This window comes from Balaenoptera borealis (genome assembly GCF_965194805.1).
Source record: "Balaenoptera borealis genome assembly, chromosome: 16".
NCBI lineage: Eukaryota > Metazoa > Chordata > Mammalia > Artiodactyla > Balaenopteridae > Balaenoptera > Balaenoptera borealis.
The window spans coordinates 35890598-35917359 of NC_138872.1; the positions used below are offsets into that span (position 1 = coordinate 35890598).

At 39.9% G+C, this 26762-nt stretch overlaps 1 protein-coding gene across 7 annotated transcripts in view; it reads left to right on the forward strand.

The window, feature by feature from the left end:
- The window catches only part of PLCB1 (phospholipase C beta 1), a 690420-nt gene that overhangs the window by 208631 nt on the left and 455027 nt on the right, over positions 1–26762 (forward strand). Inside the window, exon 1 of one of the 7 annotated variants that reach the window (XM_082358997.1) lies at positions 12837–17118. The exons of 5 other annotated variants lie outside the window; for them this stretch is intronic. The gene's annotated coding sequence lies outside the window, so the exon portion shown is untranslated. Of the gene's footprint in view, positions 1–12836; positions 17119–26762 lie in introns of those variants that run through there. One more of the 7 variants, XM_082358998.1, reaches the window with a different exon arrangement.

Below are 26762 nucleotides of genomic sequence, written 5' to 3' on the forward strand. Positions count from 1 at the left end.
TTCAATTTGTTGGTTATTCAGTAGCATATTTTATAGCCTCCATGTGTTTGTATTTTTTACAGTTTATCTTCCTTGTAATTGATATCTAGTCCCATAGTGTTGTGGTTGGAAATGATACTTGATACGATTTCAATTTTCATAGATTTACCAAGGCTTGACTTGTGACCCAAGATATGATCTTTCCTGGAGAATGTTCCACGAGCACTTGAGAAGAAAGTGTATTTTGTTGTTTTTGGATGGAATGTCCTATAAATATCAATTAAGTCCATCCTGTTTAATGTATCATTTAAAGCTTGTATTTCATTATTTATTTTCATTTTGGTTGATCTGTCCTTTGGTGAAAGTGGGGTGTTAAAGTCTCCTACTATGATTGTGTTATTGTCCATTTCCCCTTTTATGGCTGTCAGCACTTGCCTTATGTATTGAGGTGCTCCTATGTTGGGTGCATAATTTTTTACAAGTGTTATATCTTCTCTTGGATTGATGCCTTGATCATTATGTGTGTCCTTCTATGTCTCTTGTAATAGTCTTTATTTTAAAGTCTATTTTGTCTAATGTGAGAATTGCTACTCGAGCTTTCTTTTGATTTCCATTTGCATTGAATATCTTTTTCCATCCCCTCACTTTCAGTCTGTATGTCTCCCTGGGTCTGAAGTGGGTCTCTTGTAGACAGCATATATACGGGTCTTGTTTTTTGTATCCATTCAGCTGGTCTATGTCTTTTTGGTTGGAGCATTTAATCCATTTACTTTTAAGGTAATTATTGATATGTATGTTCCTATTACCATTTTCTTAATTGTTTGTTATTGTAGGTCTTTTCCTTCTCTTGTTTTTCCTGCCTAGAGAAGTTCCTTTAGCATTTGTTGTAAAGCTGGTTTTGTGGTGCTGAATTCTCTTAGCTTTTGCTTGTCTGTAAAGGTTTTAATTTCTCTGTTGAATCTGAATGAGATCCTTGCTGGGTAGAGTAATCTTGGTTATAGTTTTTTCCCTTTCATCACTTTAAATCTGTCCTGCCACTCCCTTCTGGCTTGCCGTTTCTGCTGAAAGATCAGCTGTTAACCTTATGGGGATTCCCTTGTATGTTATTTGTTGTTTTTCCCTTGCTGCTCATAATATTTTTTTCTTTGTATTTAATTTTTGATAGTTTGATTAATATGTGTCTTAGCATATTTCTCCTTGGATTTATCCTGTATGGGACACTCTGTCCTTCCTGGACCTGATTAACTATTTCCTTTCCCATATTGGGGAAGTTTTCAACTATAATCTCTTCAAATATTTTCTCAGTCCCTTTCTTTTCCTCTTCTTCTTCTGAGACACCTATAATTCGAATGTTGGTGCATTTAACGTTGTCCCAAAAGTCTCTGAGACTGTCCTCAATTCTTTTCATTCTTTTTTCTTTATTCTGCTCTGTGATAGTTATTTCCGCTATATTATCTTCTAGGTCACTTATCCGTTCTTCTGCCTTAGTTATTCTGCTATTGATTCTTTCTAGAGAGTTTTTAATTTCATTCATTGTGTTGTTCATCATTTTTTGTTTGCTGTTTAGTTCTTCTAGGTCCTTGTTAAACGTTTCTTGTATTTTCTCCATTCTATTTCCAAGATTTTGGATCATCTTTACTATCATTACTCTTAATTCTTTTTCCAGTAGACTGCCTATTTCCTCTTTATTTGCTTGGTCTGGTGGGTTTTCTGCCGCATATTGCTCTGTCTTCTAATTTTGCTTAGCTTACTGTGTTTGGGGTCTCCTTTTCACAGGCTGTAGGTTCATAGTTCCCATTGTTTTTGGTGTCTGCCCCCAATGGGTAAGGTTGGTTCAGTGCCTTGTGTAGGCTTCCTGGTGGAGGGGACTGGTGCCTGTGTTCTGGTGGATGAGGTTGGATCTTGTCCTTCTGGTGGGCAGAACCACGTCTGGTGGTGTGTTTGGGGTGCCTGTGACCTTATTATGATTTTAGGCAGCCTCTCTGCTAATGGATGGGATTGTGTTCCTGTCTTGCTAGTTGTTTGGCATGGGGTTTCCAGCACTGGAGCCTGCTGGTCGTTGAGTGGAGCTGTGTCTTAGCATTGAGACGGAGATCTCTGGGAGAGCTGTCACTGTTTGATATTCCGTGGGGCCAGGAGGTCTCTGGTGGTCCATTGTCCTGAACTTGGCTCTCCCACCTCAGAGGCTCAGGCCTGACACCTGGCTGGAGCACCAAGTCCCTGTCAGCCACACGGCTGGGCTCCAAGGGCTTTGCACTCTCTGGACCTGCCAGGGCTCAGCCAGGGCCCTCTACTTCTGCTCTGAGAATGGCCACAGCAGATAGAGGGCTAGTGTTGGGGCCAGACTCGATGTCCTGCCTGCTGCCTGAGGTGGGTTCACAGCCTTTGCCTTGCATGGCCGGAGCCCCCATGTCTCCTATTAAACCACCGATCTTGTTGGCCTTTGTTTCGTAATCTGTAAAACAAGATGACTCAAAACCATGGATTGGAAAGTGAGGTTGGGTGCTGGGTTTCTGTTCTTGGCCCTAGAGTTTCTGGCCACTGAACTGGCACAAGAACACACAAAGTATTTGACCTTGCTTCCATCTTTCATGATGCTCCGTGCTGCCCTTGGTATTTAAATGAACATGATTCTACCGCCTTGCCGTCAGTGGGGCTTGCACTCTGGGCTGCTTTCCAGCAGTGGGGATAGATTTACGCTGATTCATTGGCACTTTCTTCCCCAGATGCCTCCTCTCCCTGTTTCTATTGTAGAAAGGAACAAATCTGCTAAAGTCAATGAGCATTTATTTGTTCTTTGTAATCAGGCTAATGTGGACGAACCTAAAGACACCCCAAATTCATAGAACTTAAATGTAATGTATATTAGCCAGAAAATTCTGTAAACTTATAGATAATGTATTATTTATTCCTTGTGGCATGATATCAATAGCCAAAATTTATTGTACATTGTCTTCAGTACTTTCCATGTATCATCTCATTTAAACTTCATTATCCCCAGATGTGAAAATGGAGGCTCTGAGGGACTAAATTCTTTTTTGATGTCACATACAACCATCAGTGGCAGAGACAAGTCAGACTCCAGCATCAGTGCTTATAACACCGTCCCTCTTTGTAGCTAATGTCACTCTCTGCTCTTTAATATTCATCACTTGCCTTGTAGTTGGAAACTGTTAACTGAGATTCAGACTGGGGTTCTGTCTCTAGGATATCACCCTCAAGTCACAGGAACTATTCGTGTACAAACTTCACCATGTGTAAAATGGGAAAATAACACATATACAATTGCAGTCATATTTGCCTAACTTACAGTGTTCTTATTAGGCTGGAATATTTATGCAGCTGCTTTGGAAAATACAGAGCTGTGGCACAGATGGCTGGAAAAAAACACTAAAAATACCTACCCCTTTCCAAAATGTAGGGTTATTGTTGGAAGAAGTTTTCTCAGTGCAGGACTGCCTGACCATTTTCCACCAAAAAAATGTGAGGAGTGATGTGTGATGCTTCCAGGCTGATGTGGTTACACAGAGGATGTGCCATCCTTACCATCTCCCCTCACCACCCTGCCCCTGGCCGAATGGAATGGAGGGAATTCCAGTCATGTGTTAAATATGCTGGAGCCAAAGACATAAGGAGATGGGGTTCCTGAGTGATCACCTGGAGTTAAGCCATCTGACAGGCACACCTATACTGGATTGTAAGGAATAATCTTGCAATGAATTAAGGCACTGAGATTTTATCTGTTATAGCAGCTAGAGTTACTTAGTCTAACTACCATAAAGGCCCAGAACAAAAGTACTGTTGCTTCAGTCTAGGTCCAGAGTTAAAAAACGAGGATTCTATTATTGTCCAGCCTTTAAATTGCTGAGCAAGTATCAGCTCAGGACAGTGTTTCTCAAATAGAGCAATTTTGCCCTCGCCCTCCCTCTGCAGGGGGCATTTAGCAATGTCTGGAGACATTTTTGGTTGTCACAACTTGAGGGGGAACATCTAGTGGGTAGAGGCCAAGGATACTGCTCAACATCCCACAGTGCACATGACACCCCTTACAACAAAAAAATCATATGACCCCAAATGTCAATAGTGCTGAGATTGAGAAACCTTAGAAGCATATTTGGAGCCACAGCTATGAAGTTATAGTGCTGTTGTGATATGTAGCTCACAAGAACTGGTGGAGATATTGTCCATTTCCTACTCCATTGGGGTCCTGTTTTCTAGGTCTATCATTCAGGGCACATACGCTTGACAAGAGTCTTTTGGTCCTCAGGTTGCGTGTTGTGGGGGAATAAACATTGGGTGGAGTAGAAGACTTTGACTTTAAAGCTAGATCTTTCTGTTAATAGCTGTATGATTTAGGGCAGGTTAATAAACCTCCTTAAGCTTCACTTCTTTCATTTGTAAGTGAGAATAATCTCATAGTTTATAAGCATTAAATGGAATGATACATATTAAAACATTTGTTATAATCTCTGACTTATAACAAGCATTCAATGTCAATATTCATTTCCTTCCCAGGACTTTATAAATGTGAGAAAAATAACTTGTTAACAAGATCTGAAACCACACAGTGGTATAAATCAGAAATAATTTACTGAACAGCATAATGTTCCGACCCATATGTTTATATAATGTCAGTTTATTGGTTGAATAAACAACTGGTTTCCAAAAAAAAACTAAACTAAACTTAATGTTCAGCTGTAACTCATATAGTTCTAGTTTTAATTCCAGGCCCTTCTTGACAAAGAAGTGGGAAACCCTCTATTAGCAGTGAGTTGGAAAAATGTTACTATGCTGACCACTATGCTGTGGTCATTCTGGTTCTTTGTAGTCCTTTGCTCTTTTGTTTCTCTTTCACATCCTAAGCTAGTCTGTGCCCCATACTTACCTCTACTCCATGCTTTTCTGTGCATGGCTGCTCATGTTCTTGCATCATGGTTGATGGGCCAGTGCAGAATATGCTCAGGTGTTCTTTGCAGTGGCTCCAAGTTCAGACATTGGATTAGAATCTTTATCTACTTTCCCATAACCATAGGTATTTCTGAACCAAATAATGTCAGCACAGATTAATGCAGTGTTCAGACTTAATGAACAGGGGTCTGCCCATCAATGCTTGCACTATAAATGTCTCTTTCTGTTGCATGGAGAATATTTTCTTTGCTCCACTACGATGATGTATGTTTTCAAAATAGCCATGGAAGTTGACAAGAAAAAAATATCTTTTTATACCAGGGCTTCTGAATAAATATTTCTGTGTGGGAGAAGTGGATCAACATACATAGGAAAAATATAATGTGTCTGCAGTTCCCTTAGTGCTGGAGGTGACCAGCTGGGGTATTCAGCTGACCAGGCCTCACTCAGTTACGCCAAGAGGCAGACCTGTCACAACCCATCCGTGTCACACTGACTTGTCGTTCTAGACTTCCTTGACATGGAACTATAAAAAAGACAATTTCACACGAAGTTCTAACCCTCAGCCCCTTAAATATTTCCTATTAAAGTCTTATTCTTGATTTATATTTTCCGGGCTATTGTATCAGTTGTCACCTTATCTGTAGGAACTCAATTCAAGGTTCTCGACTGTTCATGTAGGCTAACCTTGAGTGTCTGTATGCATATGACCAGAACACCCCCTGCCCCTCCCCCAATGCTTGTTCTCCTTCTGTCTTGGGAATTGCTTGGTGCCCCTGCATGGTCTTCCTTCAAGGACTATACACATGATAGTTATTCTTTTGTTTCTGTTCTATGCAATTACTGCCATTATAAAGCCCTTCCTAGCATTTCCAATACATTTGGGGCATCTCAGAAGAAAAAGACTATAATAATTTATGTGACTTAAGGACTAATTTCTTTCATGACTTTTAAAATGACATTTCAAAATGAAGAATTTATTAGCCAAGAAGAAAGCAGTCCTGGAGATCAACTGATTGCTATTAATAGTGCTGGTCAGGGAGATCTGGGTTCTGGCACTGCTCCTAAGAGACCTGTTGACAGCGTGGAGGGATCTAGAAGGGGGAGGTAAGGGTGGTAGAACAGCAGGAGCCACTGAGAACATTCGGAGCCTTTAACCTGGAGAAGAAAAGTCCAAGGGGAGGCAGGGAGTTATTTTCAGCTCTCTGAGGAAGAATAAAACTGATCTTGAATTTTCCAGCTGACAAGAACTAAGAGTAAAGGGTAAAAAAAAAAGTAGTCACAGATTCAAACAAAGCATATAAAAGTTGCGTACTAGTGGCTACAATCGGGTGATATCCTTCCAGAAGTTTTTCTATGTAAACTTAAACATACACCTACCTACTTACCTACATATATATATATACACATATATGCTTTATATCGTGCCTATATATTTAAGCATATTTTAAAAAGTGAGATTGTGGTCTATATATTTTTCTTAAACTGGGAAGCAAATTTGGACTTCATATAATAAAGACCTTCTAAGAATTGGGAATATCTAGGAGTGGAACAGCTGCCTCATGTGTAGTGAGTTTGCCACGAGTACAGGTAATTAGAATAATATAGTCCAGCTCGTCTCCAAATTTAATAAGCATGCAGATCCCCTGGGGATATTATTAAAATGCACGTTCTGATTCAGTAGGTCTGGGGTGTGGTGTGAGATTCTGCATTTCTGATAAGCTCCCAGGTGGTACTAGTACTAGGACCATATTTTGAGTAGCAAGATTCTAACTGAACATCTCTAGGGATGCTTAGAATGGATGCCGGTCTTGGGTTGGGATAAAATAGTTCTAAGTTCCTTTCAAACTGGAAGGTTGTATGTTATCTCGATTACATATACATCTATGGAAGAGAATGTTTGTTATATATAGGTGTTTTCATTTACTGTTTCACCATCACATATCAGCTTTCTTTTCTCTCCTTTTCTCTTTTCTCTAGTACAGACTGCACCACTATGCTGATAATCATGTTTATCATCTTTCCTATTTTAACATTCAAAACAAGCATTACAGTCCTTAACTTCCACTGGTTCCATGTATCTTTATTTAGAAAAAAATATGTATTTATATTAGTATTATTTCTATGTGTCTAAGTTAATTCCATAGTAATAGAAGTGTTGTATTTTTTTTTTCCTGTGAGAGCAACCCTGTAATATTTTATTTATTATTTAGACATTAGTCTGTGTATTTGAAGCAAAATTCTTCGCTGATGGAAGCTTTTAGACTGGAAAAGCAGATAGCTGGATCATGCCAAGGCAAGGGTACGGAGCTATAGAAATCCTCAGAACTGCTGGAGGGCGTGTGGGCTGGGCTACCCTCCTGGACAGCAGTGTGACACTTCACTGTGAAACTAAGGATATGCACATCAGCAATATCACTCCTTTGATGTACATGGCACCATGCAGATATCATTTTTTTTCTGGTCTAATGCATATAATATGACCGCTTGTTTTCTTTGCGTTTTGTCTGGTTACTAATGATTTGTGCATCTCTTTGTGAGCTTATTACTCATTGTGTGTTGTCTGTAGAAGTGTTATATTTAAGTGCTGTCTGTAGTAATGCTAATAGAAGGAACCAGAATAAAAATAATAATAAATATTAATGGCTGAGCACAATTAAGCACAGCTTATATCATAGGCACTGCTTTAAGGGTTTTATATGCATTAAATGATTCAATCTAAAATACAGACCAATGAAATAGGCACTATTATTAACCCATTTTATGGCAAAAGAAAGTGAGGTACAGAAAAATTAATTAATTTTCCCAAGGTCACCCAGCTGTAAGTGGCAGAATTAAGATTTGAACCCAAGCAGATTGGCCCCCATTTGGCGATCTCAACTATTACAGCCAGATTGGGAAAATTCATTGGGGTGATGTGAAATAAGATAGTAACTTAAACTTGTATCAAAGTGTAGGTTTTCATTTTATTATCGTTAGGGTACCATTTTTGTGATAACTTAGTCTTTTAAATATACATTGCTTAGCCTTTGAGAGATCCATGCTGCATTTTGTAAATTCTAACTTATTTGTGAAATGGTCTTAAACACATGGAATCTGTTGGACTAACCAATTTCATGAAGTAAAACTTAAAATAACACTTGTAGGATGCATATGAGACTTTTGTAAATTTATTATTATAATTTTATGACATTTGCTGAAACTAAAGGATACCTGCGTTTCAATATTGGTTTGAGTAATTTAAATTTTTTCTTTGCAAAATTACACCATCTTTAAGAGGGAAGTTATTTCAGATATGCAGTTTTTTTCCAAAGCGGCTTATTTTCTTAGTAAGTTAACTATGCTTAAGTCAGTATTTACTCTTTATGTTTTATTGTTTTTTGGGTTTTTTTTTTCCTGTAAACAAGATGAAAAGGAATAATTAAATGAATAAGAGTGAGTTCCTGGTATCTCAAGCCACACAGGTGTCCATAGTCAGGAGATCTGCCCATTTCAGGACATGATGGCCATTGCTAAGAGCTGGAGAGGAAGATGAGCAGTGAAATAGGGCCAATGCCCCAAAGGTGCCTGTGACCGAGATTCTGGTGCCCAAGAATCTAGAGACACTAGAATGTCAGTGACGTGGGGGCATTGGTGTTCCTTGTGGAGTGATTCGCAGTTCTGGGAATTAGCAGGGACTGTTTGTTTCTATTTTCCAAATACTTAAGTTTATTAAATTTTAATAATATATAATATATTCCCATGATTCCAAAAACATGAAAGGCAGGATTTTAACAATGAGAGACCTGCTGATTATTCAGAGCTTGGCACATTCCTAAAGAAAGCTCAAGTACTGTCCTGTTTCTCTGTGGGAGGATACCCTGCCAATGGAGCTCCAGCATTATAATTATTTTGTTAACGTTAATGGTATGTATGCCTTTTTATCAATACCCTCTTACAGGAAGAAAGCGATAAAATGGTCCACTACAGGGATAGTTGTTGAGTAGCTCTGGTGTGGGTTCTCTGATGCGTTGATTCTCTTTGCTTTTTGTGATGTGTGGTGATGGTCAAGAACCTGATTAGCAGACCTGGGACAAGGGTGATAAAGTTAAAAGTCATCTGTGAAGAGGTTTTCTTTCTCCAGCCCTCAGAACAAGGACAATTTTTAATATTTTTACTTTGTACACTAGTGGTTCTTCTTTAAGACACAATTTATATACAGTATAATGCACAAATCTCAAATATATCAATATCACTGAATGAATTTTGACAAATGTGTACACCTGTATAGAGTAGCTCAAGATAGAATATTATCATGGCCCCAGAAAGTTCTCTTTTGCCCTTTCCAGGCAGTATCTCTCCTGCTACTCTTGCACATACAGGAATACCCAGGCACAACTATTATCCTATCACCCAGCTTAGTTTTACTTATTCTTGCCCTTCTAAGTGGAATCACACAGCATGTTTTTGTGTGTCTGGCTTCTTTCACTCAACACAGTGTTTTCGAGATTCATCTGTGTAGCTGCATGTTGTGTTGCTCTTATTTATTGCTGTGTAGTATTCCTTTGTGTGACTTTACCACAATATGTCCATTCTCCAGTGGATGGATGTTTGCTTTGTTTCCAGTTTTGAGCTATTGTGAGTAAAGTTGCTATAAACAACACCATACAGACTTTTTGTGAAGATACCTTTTCATTTCTCTTGGGTAATTACCTAGGAGGGGACTTGTTGAGTCATAAGGTGGGTGTCTATTTAACTTTATTAGAAACTCGCAATTGTCCAAAGTGTCTGTGTCACTTATACTCTTACCAGCAGTGTATGAGCAGACAAGGATGGTCCAGATCACAGTGAGAAGCTTCCTCCACTCCTAATGTGGGCAGCTTCTCAGTCTTATGTATCCCTGAGCTGGAGAGAGTAGGAGAGAGTAACGGGCTGGGGATGGGAGGCACTGGAATTAGAGTTAGTGCACTGGAGAGCTAGCCATCCTTCCCCTGCCAGCAGGACGAGCTCGTTTGCTCCCAGAACCTCTCCCCAGCCCAGTGATGCCTTCCATCCTTCCATTAAGAGTTACGCCATCGGCAGACTGGCTGTGTTACAGAATTAATTCCGGGACTGGCTTTCAGCCCACCTGCACCTTGACCTCATCTCTGCTTGTTCTCTCTCCACACCCACACGGCATTCATCCAGCTTCACAAAACCTCTGTTCTTCTATTTTTGGTAATTAACTTCATTGGCCTTCTTATCACTGAAACGTCGGAGTCATGAGTTCTCTCACTTAATAAGAAGTGTGTAACTCTGGGCAAGTTTCTTAACATCTCAGTGCTTCTGTTTCTTTGTCTGTGAGATGGGGATGGGGATGCTGTGAGTGATAGAAAGTTGATGCAGCTGTTCCTGCCTGCAGAGGGCGCTGCACAGGCTCTGGTGCCCGTAGCGTGTGCTCGGTAAATGCTGACTCTGCTGATGCCTGCACGACCCCTCCTGCTGTGCTTCTTACATATGGTCTCTCCACTCCCCTGGGTCTCTTTAATTGATAATTCTAGTAAAAAGCCCTCCTTGGAACTGCCTTACGAATACTTATCCAATTCCCTTGCCTTTCCAAGGCTCAGCCAGAAACTCACTCTGAGAAATAGTTAAGATGAAACAGGAACCATTTCTACTGCAGACTTTAGAGCTCCTGCCAGTTTGACCTGGGGCCCTGTGGATTTCCTCTTCCCTATTTCTCAGGATGAGGAGTAAATTTTAAGGATCCTATGCTAAATCTATATCTCCCTTTTGCATTTTCGAGGATTTTAATAGATTGGTACACTCTGGTCTTGACATGTAGAGTGCCTCCCCCTTAGCACATGCTGAGCACATGAACACTATTCCCTAGGATCACATGGATGTCAAGGGTGCCTTTCAGATGACAACAGAGGGGACTTAGTGAGTCCTGGGAACAGAGAGGTCATTGCTTTTATTTTAAACTCTGCTGCCATCTAATAGCGGCTCCCTTTTTCCAAGCTCTCCATCTTGCAGCATTCAGGCAGGATGCCCGTAACCAGTCTGGCTCATGTGGTCACTCCTTGCCATCTCTTGCTCCTGCTTGGGTACCCTGAGCCTGCACATGGACCTGCCTGCTTGCCCCATGCACCGTGATCCCTCCCCCGGAACACACGCCCCATGCTTCTCTTCTCTGTGCCTTTACTCACCCCACCCCTCTCTCTGGTTAGTGCTTCCTTTTCACTATCTTGGGATCACCTGATTTTGCTGTCCACTTCACGGCAGGACTCTTTAGTGAGCCCTCCACTCCTGGTCTCTACTTGCTCCCCTTCCTTTCTCTCCCCAACTCACTGCTGAAAAAGGTCTTTTCACAGTCACCCTTGTCCAACATCTTGTCATCTGTTTTCATCTCACTTGGTCCCTTAGCATCACTTGATATGGGGCATGGCTCCCAGACCTACTTCTTCCTTGAAATTCTCTCTTCTTGTAGTTTCTGAGGCACCATCCTTGCTGCTTTTTCCTAGTGAATTCTCTTCTCCTGGATCGTCATGGCGAAGCCACTTCTCATGGATTTAACCTGCTTGCAGAGGCCTGCTTAGTCCTGGACTGTCCTAACCAGAGCAGCTTCCGCTGCTCCTTTGCCTCACTTTCTACCTTTAAAAAAAACAGCATTTATCCATACCTGACACTCTCACTGATTGATATGCATGTTAACATTTCATGGGACAGTTTCTAACTATCAAATCGCACATTTGGCAATAATGATAGGTGACATTTATGATGCCCATGCTAGTGCACTTAGCACTTTGCATACGTTAGTTCATTTCATATTCATGATAACCTTGTGAAGTAGGAAGTATTATCTTCATTTTACCTATGTGGAAACTGAGGTACAGAGAAGTCCAATAACTCGTACTTTGTGTCAGTAAGTGTAGGTATCAGAGCAAAGATTCAGACCTGGACATTCTTACTCCAGGATCTGTGAGCAGAATCACTGTGGTGAAAACTACTGAATTATGCTGCTGCCCCATGCTTTCTGAGCGGACACAGGAAGACGTGGGTCAGAACATCTTCAGTGACACCAACTGGGGAGAACCAACATTTTATGTTTCCTCTGGAGCACTGAGAATTTCAAGGTTTGGTTTTGTGATGACTCAAAAAGTAATAGATCAGACACAGTAAAGTATTCATCACATTTTGCACTGAGTGTGGCAGAGATTCATTACGTGATAAAAAAGTGCATTATAAGTCGTGTAATAATGTCTTAGAATACGAATACACCTTTCTGAAACTTGTAGTTTATAAATAACAAGATATGTTAGCTTACTTGTTAATGAATCAGTAATCTGGGCTGAACCGGAACTAGCTCCCAATTAAAACAAAATAAAGACGATGAGCTGGTCTCTATTTTCTGCTCTTTGACTCTCCACTTAATCATTAAAGCCAAGACCTTCTCGCATTATTGGCAAGGGACAGCTGGCAATAAGGCATTCTGCGGCTAGAGAGAGCAGGCGTCTCCCACCTGTTGGGTTCTGTCTCCCAAGCTGAACTTTGCCTCCTTTACCCCAATCTGCAGCACAGATCGTTAGCGCTCCTGTAAACTGTTGATCTGTGGCTGGCAAGCCTGCGTAGCCCTGGGCCAGAGCCAGCCCCCCAGAAACCCTGAACTGGGGCTCACCTGATCCCAGCAAATCCCATCTCTGCCTGCTGGGCGGCTACTTATGGCACCCTCACCTCCTGCCTGTGGTTCCCAAAAAAGAGACCAAAAACTCAGTGGAAGTGTTATATTAATGGATTCATATATCCCCCGCCCCCTCCCAGAAATGTTTGCATTTGGGGCAGAGAGGACAGTTAGAAAGGTTGATTGTGGAACCCCACAGGATGAAATATCTCTGTCATTCAGCTATGGTAGACCCTGAGAACCCTCAAATCCCAAGAGGCCAGCAAAGCGAGTCCCCACTGGTATTTGAAGGGTAGTTTCATATGATTGGATTACCAGTGAAGTGTCAGAGCTGTTCACTAACCTTCCCAAGCATCCCTCCAGGCTGTACCTCTTCCCCATACCCACAGCGGCTCCTTCTTTTCCCATCTTATTCACCTCCTAGTCCAGCCTTTCAAACTCTAATGTACCTATCAAGCACCTGGGCTCTGGATAAGACACAGATGATGACTCAGCAGGTGTGAGGTAGGGCCTGAGATTCTGCATTTCTAACCATCTCGCTGGCTGGAGCCCTCTCTTTGAGAACCACTGCCCTCAATTATTATAGCAGCCCCCGACTTGTCTCTCTGCCCCTTTTACTTCCTTTATCAATGTCCTACCACCTGAATTCTCCCTAAAATTCTGAAAGTGATAATTTTGTACACTTTCTCACCTTGTTTATAAAACTGCTAATGAATCTCAGTGGGCCATCTAACGCACTTCTAGATGCTTCGGCATGGTATCACACACAGCTGGAAATAAGCATCCCTGAGACAGAATTTTGTCATAAGCCTGCCTCTCTGGTTAGCTAATGGCAACTGTGAGCCAGTGCTCATGTCTGTGTTTATCAGGGCTTTAAGCAATTCTTTATTTCAGGGACTTCTGCAGACAACAGAAGTATTTATTGAGAATGAATAAACATACACTAGAGAATGACGTCTACAAACTTTTTAGTAATCCATAATCAAAACATAATACCAGCAATGGGCTCATTAGACCATACATCAGACTTCTGCTGTCAACCCCATGTCCAATGTCTTGAGAAACTGGCCAGCGTCAGCAAGAGATGCTTCTCCACTCTCTCCTGACCTGAGCTGCCCTGTGCTTCGCAATAGTTTTACTAATTCTCTCCTGTGAGACCCAAGCCATTTCTTTTCCAGGCTTCTAGATGCGAGGATTATTTGTTGTTGCTGCTGCTTGTTTTGTTGTGGGGATCTTGGTCCTAATTCCTTTTCTTTGAATCTGTAAATACTCCAAGTGCAGTCCATAAAGAGGCTTGACTGGCCTCCAGAATACACTGCCAGATGCTGGCTTCCAGCTTTACTAACCAACCGAGAGCTGGATTTTGTGGTTTTGTCTGGTCTCATGGTTTGTGCCAACTGGGCACCCTGTGCTCGGTCCACCTTCTTCTCTGCACACAAGTACAAAAGAGAACATGTTATTCCTCTCCCTTGGGTGGAAACAGTCACTTTATTTATGGGGTCTGAACTAAAATTTGATTTCCTGATTGCGTGATGCTCTGGCTTTATCTGTGTAAATTACTATTTTGCTATTTCATGGCCAAGTTCTTCTAGGCTTCTGAGAGCATCTGAGCCCTTGTTCGCCTCGGTCTTCCTCTTCAGCCTCAGCTCCTGGCACTGGGATACCTCTACCCCAGGGTCCCTCAGGAAAGTCACAAACTGATACCTCCCTGCCTCTGCTTATTTACTTAGTTCCCTCTTCCCAAAATGTCCTCTGCAGTGGCTTCTCCTCTGGTTCCCACCCCAACCTGGTGAAGCCCACACATGCAGGCCTAGTCAGACCATACACTGATCTTTTTAAGCCCAATGAAAATCAGGTGGTTTGTCCCCAGAAGGCCTCTAACTTGTCTCGGTTTTCCTTTTGTCTGGTTTTCCTAGGAATGTGTGTGAGGGAGGGAAGGGGGTATTTGCTGCAGGCAAATATTTGAGCATCCAGGCAGATTTAAGGGGAGCAGGACATAAGAGTCTGTCAGTGTGGGCACAGCTGATGCAGACTTGGCATACGGAAAGGAATGTTTGCCCCTTAATGATCTCTGCTTTCTTTTTTTTAAGTAAGACCTAAGGCAGTTAAAAGCAGAAAACAGCTCTAACCAAACTGATATTTATTTTTCAGTATATTTGGTACACTGTATACTCATTCTCTATATTTTTAGAGTTTTTGAAAAGTAAAAAAGCTTCAAAACTGTCAAAGCCACCTCTTCCTTCTCTCTTCACTATGCCTTAGGAGGCAAAAGGAAAGAGCTGGGCTGTTTGTCCTAGGTTTTTTATGCGTTGACGCAGATGCATTTGAAGGATTTGAAATGAATTGCAATTTGAAACTTGAGTTCCTTTTACTCTTCATGTTGTTTTGTGTTTTCACCCATTGGTACCCTTGATTGATATTATATATTGTTCATGTCAGGGAACAGACCATGGGTTTAGGACTTTGATGTTTTCAGGGAATAGGGCAGAATGTCCTTACACCTAAAAGGGAGCTAAAAATTCATCATGCCTGAGGTTTTAAGATAGTATGTTTTAAATTATGCACCTATTAATGAGCAGCAGCTTCCCTCTTTAGGACTATGAATTTGGAAGCCTTGAATAGCAGATGATGTCAGTCTTCTACCAGACCCCTTTGGGGTCAGTGCACCCATCCTTCTGCTGTTACAGGTGCTGGCCTGGGCATTAGAGGATGATCAGCAGAACCCACGTCCTCTACCCATGGATGCCAGTAACGCCCCACCAGAGTGGCAACCAAATTGTCTCCAGACTTTTGCCAAATGCCCAGGGCTCGAGGAGGGGAAGCAGTGGGCAGCAAAACTACTCCCTGTGGGGAACCATCGGTCTTCTGAGAATCTAAAAGTGAGCTGGGCAAAAGCTAGGTCTTTCCCTAAAACTTTTCCAAGAACAAAGGAGAGCAGAGCTATCCTGCAAAACAAAGACTACATTCTTTTATTTTGTTCACATGGTATCACCATTTCCCTTCCCTCCAATTTTAACTGAACTTTTACAGGGAAGACTTCCTCAAACGTCCAAAATGGCAGAAGAGAGATGAGATGCTTTCTACTTTGAAGAATGCAAAGAGGTTAAAAACGGTTCTGGTTTAAAGTAGGGAGGCCAAGGATGTTCGTGTTTTACATTAGATTGTGAAAGGATACAACATTTTAAAAGAGGTTTAACAGTGTCCCAGAATTCTACGATATTTTTTGAAAGAAAATAACGTATTGAATATAACTGCTTGACATCATAAAGATGGAGACACACTATTCAATGTTACCCCCAAATCATGGGCCTGACTAAACTAATTTTAACCTTTTCTTGCTGGTAAATTTCACCCTTCTTTTATCTGCCTTTGCAGCTCAACCCTTCAAATTTATCCCTGATGGAAGGCCTACACATGATAGAGATAATTAAGCCAATCTGATTTTCAAGGCTTGAATAATTAACTACTATGATTTTGACATTTTAAGAATGTTATGGTGACCTTGTACTTTGCTCAGTGAGGAGAATTAAATGCAAGAGATGTGCATCAGAGCAGGGCCTTTAGCATAATCAAGATTTAATTTATAATGTTTCCTAACATTCTCTTCTTTTTGGTTTACACTGCCCACATTGTGCCTTTTCCCAAAGTAATCATTAGTTATTATTTGAACTATTAAACACACACCTCCTTCATTTTTTATTATGTTGTTCCATTAATCAAGGCAGTAACAAGCAAAATATTGTCCCAAAATCTTAACCTGCTTTAAAATAAAACTAATGTTCACTTTTTAAATGAGCCATTAAACATATCCGCTGAATTTTGGGGTGAAAAATATTCTCCTATCTCGGGAGCTCAAATTGCACTTGACAGTTGCCTTTGGAATGTGTTCCTTCTCCAAAAGAGACGAGCAACAGCAGGAGTTGTGTCCTTGGAACACTTCTTCAGTTCCAAAAGGCAATTTCCATACTCTCCAGAGAGAAATCAAAGAGGAAAGGCAAGAATCATCTGCAAGAGAACCCAAGAAGAAATTGCACAGCTTGGTAGAAAGCTAGCCAGCAAGAGAGAGAGACGGAGGATACAGAATTGTGAGAGGAAAGGGAATTTTCAAGTGTCTACGGGGTGGAGGAGAGATGACTGTAAACAAAGCCAAGAGCTAAATATAGAAACTATGGAAATAAATAGCCCATGCTCCCTGGATAGCCTTAGCTTTGATGTTAAGCAGTAAAGCAGCTCCGAAAGTGTTCCTGCCTAAAGCTGTAAACAGGAAAGCCTTAAGAATCAGCTGATTAAGAGAAACAAATATGTTTTACCTCTGGATTTTGCTATTTATGAAATAAAAAGCAAGAATGTCAGAGCAAGCATTTTTGTATAATTAAAATTCTAGAGTATATGGAGGGGAAAAGGCATACCATCCATTGTCTCGGAATACCTATTACACAATCTGTTGCAGTGGAGCTTTAAAAGAGTAGGTGCCTCATTCTAATTATCCTTGCTGACCAGGAAAGAAACCATGGCCATGAACTCTGAGGAGCAGGACTGAAACCAAACCAGAAGGTAGAGCGGGAATGAAGGGAGAATCTAATTGGAGCTAGGTGACGTATCTAAAGTACACTTCATGTGTACTTTCTTTTTTATTTCCTTGGCTTGTTTATCATGTAAATTTCCATTAGTTGGGTGACACTGGGTACATAATGGACAGGGGCACTTAGTTTATTTGCTGTTAGTTGAGAATGTGGCTATTTTAGGGGAGTTGGAATGGTCAAAAAATATAAGTAGAATAGTTCCTCAGAATACTGTTATACCTACTGTTTCTTTTAGAGCTACTTATGATTTTTACTTACAATGTTACCATTACAATGGACTGACTTAGACCTTAGAGTTAAGACAAAACTTAAGGACGATGAATTTTTAAAGTTAAATTTCCATTTAATTCTATGATGAGAGATCTACGAAATCTCAAATTTGCTTAGTTTCAAGTCGTTAGAAGACAAAGAAGTCCCAGCTCCTTAAGAAGCCAGGTGGTAAGGTGGTAAATCATTCCCCAGGAGAAAAAAGATGGGAGTATTCTGGGGGGAGATGTGATTGTAGGAACATTGCAAGTTTCTGTTGAAAAAGAGGTCTTTGGAGTCATGGCTGAGAGAGAATATTCTGGAGAAGGTCATTGGGCAATCCCAAAGAAAGGAGGAATTATTCATCCAGTGACTTCACTGTCTTAGCAAATGCTTATTTCAGTACTGTTGAATACACAAGTTGTGTTGATACACACACACATATGCAGAAATAAATGTTCTTCCACTAGACAGAGGAAGTCTGCTAGCAGTTGGGCCATATCCATTCCCCTTTACACTTCCCAGCATCCCTTGCAGCTAGGTGTGCCTATGAGACTAAATTCTGGCCGAGAGGTATAAGCAGAAGCCTGTGAGAATTCTGGAACATCATTTTCTTATAGGGAGGGCGTGTGCTTTTTCAACCTTCTCCCTTTGCTGTAGGCTGAAATGTTGCCAATATGAATTGTGTTTGAGCAGCCATCTCTACCATGAGGTTGATGTCATATGCTGAGGATTGAGAAACTGTCAGATAGAAAAAGCTGGGACACAAACCACCTGGTGGTGCAGCCCTACCAAGCCTGGGCTCCTACCTCCAGGGCTTCTTTTATCTGAGAGAGAAGTAAGTCTCTATCCTGTCTAAGCTACTGTTATCTTGGCCATTTTTTTTTTTTTTTTTTTTTACTTATAGCTGAACATACATTAACTGTTGCACATTCATTATGATTATAAGTAGGATTAAAAGACATTTATATTTAGAAATTTAAGTTATTTCCCCAGTTCATGCTAAAACTAGGGCAGTATCTTTCATTAAAAACAAATATTAATCAATTAATTGTATTTGATTTTATATGGATTGAAAAGAAGTATGAATGGGATTTTGGCCTTTGAGAGACTTTCTTTAAAGTGAAAAAAACATTTAAAAATGTGCATACACACACACATACATACATGCAAAACAGTATAAAACATCCCATTGTGTAACAGTTCAATCCAATAGAACCAGTGGAGCACAGAGCAAAAGATTAGCACAGACAATAAAATCCTCAGCAGTTCAGAGGAAATAGCTGAAAAAGACTGAGAGTGACTGGAGAGTTTGGGCAGAGAACTAGATTTTGAAGATTAGAAGAAAAGATTAGACAGGTGACAAGACGAGGAAATGGGATACAGTGAATATATTGTCAACAAAATGAAGGAATTTATGTTATCTTAGTATGACGTATTTGCAGTCAGAATCCTGGTTAAAGGCTCTTTTGCTAATGCTCATTTCTTTCAGCTGGTCTTGGTGGAATGTAACACTGCCATGATAGACCGCACAGTTCCACTGGTGGCATTTTCAGGAAAACTGTGCAGTTGGTGTCTGGATTCTTTCTATGAAGAATCCTTACTGTTTCCATTTCAACTGGCAATTCTGTGGTCAAAGAGACGAGTGGATGACTGCAGTGTGGTGATTGTGTCTGGAAAGGAGAAAAGTACAACAGGATGCTTTGGTTTCTGTTGGCAGCATTTCTCATGGAAATTGGAAAGTTAGGGCATTTAAAAAGATGAAGCGAGAGGAGCTAAGTAAGATGGAGAAATGCGATGAGGAGGTTTGATGGGATCAGATGGAGAGAGTCAGTACTCTGAGGAGAAGAAATATGGGGTTGGTGGAGGCTGTGGAAAAAGTACCAATTATGGCCCAGTTGAGGAGGAAGAGAATCAGTGAATTAAAAAAACAAACAAACAAATAAAGAAAGAAATAAAATTGTCTTCACTCACAAATGACATGATATTTTATGTAGGAACCCCCAAAGAAGCTACGAAAAAACTCCATCTGGATATAATAAGTGAATCCAGTAAGATTCCAGGATACAAAGTTAATGTATCAATATAAAAAGTCAATTGCTTTTCTATATTCCAACAATGAAAATTGGAAGTTGAAATGTAAAAAAATACCATTTATAATCACACCAAAAATTGAAATAATTAAGGTTAAGTCTAACAATCTATGTCAAGGATCTTGCATGTGAAAAACTACAAAACACTGATGAATGAAGTCAAAGAAGATCCAGATAAATTGGGAGATACTCCACACTCATGGATGGGAAAATTCAATATGGTAAAGATGACAGTTCTTCCAACTAAACTACAGATTCAATGCAGTCCCAACTAAAAACCCAGAAACCATTTTTTTAAGATATCAACACACTTAAAAAATTATATGGTAATGCAAAGAACTGGGAGTTACCCAACTCAGTACTAAAAAGGAAGAACAAAGTTGGAGAACTCCCACTATCAGATTTCAAGTCTTACTATACAGTTATAGTAATCAAGACTCCTGTATTAAAGAATGTTTGCTGAAACGTCAATGAGATTCTGTCTACCAAGTCAGAGAACTGGGTTAAGCCAGCTATGTTGAGATCTCTGGGGTATTAGAATCCTCAGCCATCTAGGGGTCTCAGTCTAACCATCTATAAAATGGGGATAAAATTAGTTTTTCACTTACTTACAATTTTTTTCCCATTTTTAACTTTCTGTGTATGTATGTTCAGTGTTATCCAGAGAAACAGATCTATCTATCTAGAAAGAGAGAGATATATTGTAAGGAATTGGCTCACATGATTATGGAGGCTGAGAAGTCCCACGATCTGCTGTCCAAGTCCAAAGGCCTGGGAACCAAGGGAGTTGATGGTATAAGTCCCGATGTGAGTGCAGGAGAAGATTGTTGTCTCAGCTCAGACAGTCTGGCAGAGAGGGAATTCTTCCTTTCTCTGCTTTTTTTGTTCTATTCAGGCCCTTAGGGGATTCGATGATGCCCACCCACATAGGGAGGGCAGCCTGCTTTCTCAGCCTACTGATTCGAATGCTCATCTCATTCCAGAAACACGCTCATCTGGACACACCCAGATGTTTGACCAATATCTGGGTACACCATGGCCCGGTAAAGTTGACACATAAAATTAACAATCTCAATGTGTCTGTGATGTTTTATAACCTAAAATAGTGGAATTTGTCTTTTTTAAAAAAGGTCATATAAGCTCTATATTAACTGGAGTAGCCTAACTATTATAAAAGATAAACTCTAGAATGTCAATGGCTTAACACAAGTATTTCTCATTCACTTAAGAGTCCAGTGTGGGTGTATCTGGTATGGAGATGACGTTTTTCTACCTGGTGATTCAGGGACCTAGGCTCTTTGACCACTGTGTAAAGGAAGAAGGGGAAGGAAAAAGGCTCTGAAATGATCCTCATCCCTTCTATTTATGTTCTGTTTATGAAAATTAGTCATGTGACCCTCCTTAAATGAAAGGCATGCTGTGAAATGTGGTTTATTACTAGGCAGTGATTTTGCTGTAATTCTCTACAGTGTGTAAGGCAAAGTGCAAACTTGTGATGGAAAGTTAGTCACCTCTGCCTTAAAGCCTGCACTGCCCATCAGTGCTGAACTGCACAAGCCCACCCACCTGGGTACAGGGAACAGTGGCACCATAAAAATACAGTCCTTCAGAAATCACCAAGTACCATGGTGCAGTTAACCCCTTAGGTTTCTGTGCCCTACAAATGACTTAATACTAATTCTATCAGAAAATGTTTCAAAAGCACTTGGGTATGCTTACATATTACTAAAATAATATTAAGGGAATCACTCATTCCAGTCTCAGCATTAAATGATACTTTATGTTACAAAGAACCCCTTCATGCTGTATTTTTCTTCTTTAAAAATAGACTTGCAGAATGGATATGACATAAAATGAGGACCATCATGTCTGAAATTTATTTGTCTTTATATTTGTACTGATAAGTTCTCTTTCCCTCTTTCTCTCTCTTCCTCTCTCCCCTCGTATCTCGATTTTCAATTACTCATGTATTTTATTTTAAAATAGCATCTGGTCATTGTTAACATCAGTGATTTTCTTTAAAGAAGATGAGATGCTTTTTCTGTGTGCTTTAATTTAAATATGAGCTTTTATAAGTCAGGGAATTATTAAGAACAAGAAAGCCTGTCATATCCACATGCTATTTGTTACCAATTTATGTGTGTCCATGCCAGTGGTTCTCAAACTTGAGAGTATATCAGAATCATCTGGATGGTTTGTTATAACACAGCTTTCTGGATCCCACCCCCAGAGTGTCCTATTCATTGGGTCTGGGATGGGACCCAGGAATTTGTTTTTCTAACAAGTTCCTAGGTGATGATGATGCTGCTGGCCCAGGGACCATACTTTGAGAACCAATGACCTTTCTATCAAGTAATACCAAAGAGGTAGGAATAAAGACGTTGAATCTATACCTTTGGACTATTTGATGTGTCCCAGCTTTTGTACTAAAAAAATAATGCCAAAAGACATACAGTGCTTAAGACTCAAGTTAATTTAATTCCATAATCATAAGGCAGAACAGTACCAATTTCGGTACATGGAGAGTTCTGTACTTAATTTTGACTGACCCACATAGAGCAAATGTGATTCATCTGATTTAAAATTGAAAGCCCAAATAACCTAGGTTGTGAAACACAATATATTTTTATGATGGGGCCTAAAAGGAGACAAACTGGTTATTAGAATGATAGGAGTGATTTGGCCAAAGGTACACAGGGAGTAAGTTGCTCAGACATTAAGCAAAGTAACAAGAAAATTATGGAACTTTATAAACAAGCGGGGTAGAATATTTTCACTAAACATGAGTCCAGGGTCTGAGCTATACAGATTTAAGAATTTTCTCCTGAATATTTACTTTCTTAGTAATACAGGGGAAGTAATTCTGAGGAAGATTTATTTTTAAGGTTTACTTTCATCTAAGCAAGAAGAAATCTATTGTGCAATAATGAAAAAAAAAAATGGTCTGTTCTCTGGGTGTTCAACACTTATGTTAAGGATTCATGAGTTATTTATTTAGAAAATCATATACCCAGGGACATTGACCCTGGTCAAAATTTAGGCTTTATAGGAAATTATAAAATTCAGTTGTTCTATGCTCTGGAGAGTAAAGTAGTTCACCCCTAACATGAAAAACTGTGAAATGAAAGAACAAGAATTACAGTGGGTCCCTTTTTGTAAGTATGGAGCCTGCCTGGAATCAGCATACAGGACTCGCTTCAAAAGGTGAGCAGTGATGACGATCAATAATGTGATTTTTCTAGGAGATGATCTGGAACAAGAAGATAATTCACATACCAGGAAGGTAATATTCAGGCAGCCAAGGAAGCTAATGATTATTTCTTCTGACTATTCTGCCCTTGATGACAAATTTTAATACAACTATTTTTTCTCAGTTATATCTACAAAGGAGGCATTAACAATGAGAATGTCTTGATTTGAAGAAAGGAGAGGATACAAAGAAATTCTGTCCTGCCTGCTGCCAGTGACAGTTTTATTTGGGAGCAATTCCACTCTCCATTGCTCCTTCTTTTATCACCCGATTTAATATTTCAGAAAAGTTATCCAAGGACGGGTTCTTGTGGTTGTCTTTCTTGGCACCATTCTATGGCTTCTCTGTGTATTCAGAGTGTTCTTCTGCCTTGAGGAGGTGAAGTTCATGCCTAAGCATGTACAGAAACCCAAGGTCCATTGCCCCTCCCAGGGCCCTCAGAGTGAGTTTTCAGGAAATCAAGTTGGCACACCGGCCATCCATTGTCATCAAGCAGCGTCATCAGGAAGGGAGGTGGCCCTGTGGCCCCACTGTTTCTTTCCCTCTCTCCCATTTTCAGTCTTGTGTGTGTCCTTCCTGCCCTGACTCAGTCCAGGAATGGCCAGCCTATGAGATGACCCCAGCATATCTGCTTTCCTCGTATTCTTGCTCCATCACCTCACAGAGCTACCAGAGATGGAACGCTCCATGAATTTCTCGTGAAGGTCAAGACACGGATGGGTGGGAAAAAGACAGTGTCTTCTATTAACTGTCCTTCTGTCTTGTTTCTACCTGTTGTTCTGAAGCTGTAATTGGAGTAAACATAAGGCCTCATAAAAGAAGTTTTACGCAGTATGATTTCCTTTCTTGTTGTGGAGTGCAAATGCAGAGCATATAGGTATGTCACCCCATCCTTCCCTTTTCGGCTCCAAGCTGAAGAATTCCAACAAAATCATTCACTCAAGCTTCCTCTTGACAGGTAGCTCACTTCCCACCTCCCAGTTCTGTCCACATCTTACTCTGGCAACTTAAAGTTCTGTATTCCCTCTTTAAAACATTTTAGTGTTTAACGAACTTACAGAGTTCATTAAACTTAATGTTTAATGAAATTCCCTCCTTTCCACGTTAGCTACTAAAGTCTGATTACTATAAAACTGTAAGCCCCAATTTCATCTCTCTAGTCTAAATCTGTGCCATCTCTGTGTTATCCCAAAATTCCTGTTGGGTAACCTTTACGAAGTCACTTGACTTGTTCTTGAACTTTATCCTTGTTTGACCCCTTAATGATTATCAGCTCTTTTCTTTTCCCTCTTCCTACAGGGTTCTCCCCTCAAGAACTGTAACTCTTCAATTTCACAGTCTTCCCATACATTGCCTTTCAAATCTGTCCCACACTAGGTCTGACTGTGTTTGCTTTTCACTTAATTCCCTCGCCATTCATAGAGAGGTAGTAATACTAAACTAATAGCGTTTGTGAAGAACACTTAGAAAAGTGATGTTACTTATATAAAAGCTTTTAAAAATGTCATCTTTATTCACTTTTAAAGTTTTAATGAAATTATGAAATGAATTATTTTTCTTCATCTTTGGAGTAAAATTTGTATGTTTAGGGATATATTTTTTTTAAAGAAGGGAAGCCAGAGTAGCTGGTTGAAAATGGAATAAATCCTTATCAAAAAGAAAGTGACCTAAAATATAGTGGGTATGAAAATATTTCTTTTTAGCCCTGAATATCACAAAAATGAACTCTCGTTTTGGAATTAGGTAAGCTGATGCTTTTTATAGTTTTTTCTCACTAAGAAAAAGAGAAAACTGTTTGCACATTAAATTAGATGATATATACTCATATGTGTATTTCCCAGGAAATAGTCAAAATATTTTAAAACCTGATTAAGGATGATACAAGATAAAATACAGTGTACAGTGACCGAGAACTCACTGCTTCAAAAAATGCTCATTCAGTAGATGTATCATAATGATTAAGACTGTTTTCAAAGAAAATTTAAGGATTCCAAAAATCTGCAGAAATATATCAAAAGCCAAAGATAATAATAAATATACCAAATATATACAGAAATATATCAAATGCCAAAGATGATAATAAATATAAAAATGTGATTCAAAAAATTGTATGCATGTGATTCAGAATGCTTTTGAGTTTAAGAATAACTTCTAAGTTGATTATTTGCAAATGATAGCTGTCTTGGATCATGTTCTCCAAAGAGACCCAAATACAAGTGGCTGCACATAAGAGATTTATTAAGGAAGGGTTTCCAGGAGACAACAGTAAGAGAGTGGAAGAAACAGGACAGTGAAGGAACAGAAGCCAACCCAGGGTGAGCTTTCAGGTGAAGTCCCGGCCTCAGCCTGGGAGTGTGTTCTGCCCCAAGGCAGGGTAGCTGGGCTTTCATGCTCCTGCACCTGTCACTCCTAGCTGTAGCACTCTGAGCAGAAATAGCCTCCCAGGCACTTCCCATTCTCTGTGCAAAGGGGTCAAGTGCTCCAGGAGGCCAAAGACAGTCAAAGGTCAGAGGGTCAGTTGTTAGGAGGGAATCAGGCAGTCACTGGGGAATGGATGTACAACCAGTAAAGGGGACCAGCAGGCATCAGGGTGGGCATTAATAGAGTTTCCTATAGGAGCTTTATTAAAATTTCCTGGAAACTAAAAAATGACCCTGGATTTAGTGAACTTTCTATTATATAAAGTTCTTGACATGAACAGCTGGCCTCATTATGTGTACTTACATTAGGGTTGAGGTTGATCAATAGTTGAATGAAAAAAAGTTTACCTCTGGTGAAATTACAGCACCCAGGCAGGACCTTGGGAATGATGTGTTCACTGACTAAGTGACTATTCTTCTAGGGACAATTCATTAAGCATGGTACTCCCCATTAGACATATCCAGTCCTTATCCCAACAAATGAGCATTGGAAGAAGCTCAGTTGGATTCCTTTTGTCTTACCAGAAAGCAAAAAGTGATCTTAAGAAGCAAGTCTTCTTTGAAAAGAAAAAAAAATGTCATGTTATTACATACTTGTCAACTTCAAATATCTCATTTTAGAAGCTATATTAACTCCTTGCATGTTCAGGGTGTCATGTGAGATTAAAAGGTCATCAAAATCCTATGGTTGCTGCTTTTCCTGCATCCCATAAGTTCTGGTATATTGTGTTTTCATTTTTGTTTGTTTTAAGATATTTTTTATTTTCCCTTTTGATTTCTTTTTTGATTCATTGGTTGTTCAAGAGTATGTTGTTTAATTTCCATAAATCACAGGTCTTAAAAAAGCCTTAGAATGTCCTGATTAAGCAATAAAAATTTTATTAAATCTTAAAAAAAAAATCTTGTGGTTGCCAGAACCCTGGGAGAGGCATGGCAAGGTAAAAACAAACTTCTGGGCAGAAACATTTGTGATAATATGTTGGAATGATTAGCTGAAAGAGAAAAATGAGACTACCTGGTTAGACATTACCTTGTGGCTACCAGGGAAGAAGGAAAGGATAAATGCCATTTCTGTATACTTCAGAAAATTTGGAAGTCATCAGACATTCCATGATTGTGTGATTGAAAAGAAAAGGAAATACATCAGTTGCCAGCTCAGTTGTCTCATGCACAAGGTTGAATCACAACATCAGGAAATAGGCCAAGCATCTTTAGAACCTCTCCTTGACTTTGTCTGGGCTCTAGGGCACAATGAGGAAATCACTGCTTTAATCTATAATGTTATTGATGCTACCAATAAAGACAGTAGTCTGAAGAAGACTTTTCTCAAACAGTCTTCTTATCAGTTCTCTCATTGTTTTTAGGATTCTGATGCAATTGTTTCTTAAATGGATCTAGGAAGCTTGTCCAATATCCTACAGAATGTCCTACAACAAGTTCTAGCCCTGGTGAATTAGCCATCTCTATGCGCAACTGTTGTCTTCTCTTTAATATCTAGGACAGAGGTTCTCAAACTTCAGATTGCTTCTGAATCATCCCAAAGTTTAATTAAAATAAAGATTGCTGGACCCCACCCCAGAAGTTCAGATTCAGTAGGTCTCGGGTATTACCTGAGAATTTGCATTTTGCACATATTCCAAGGTG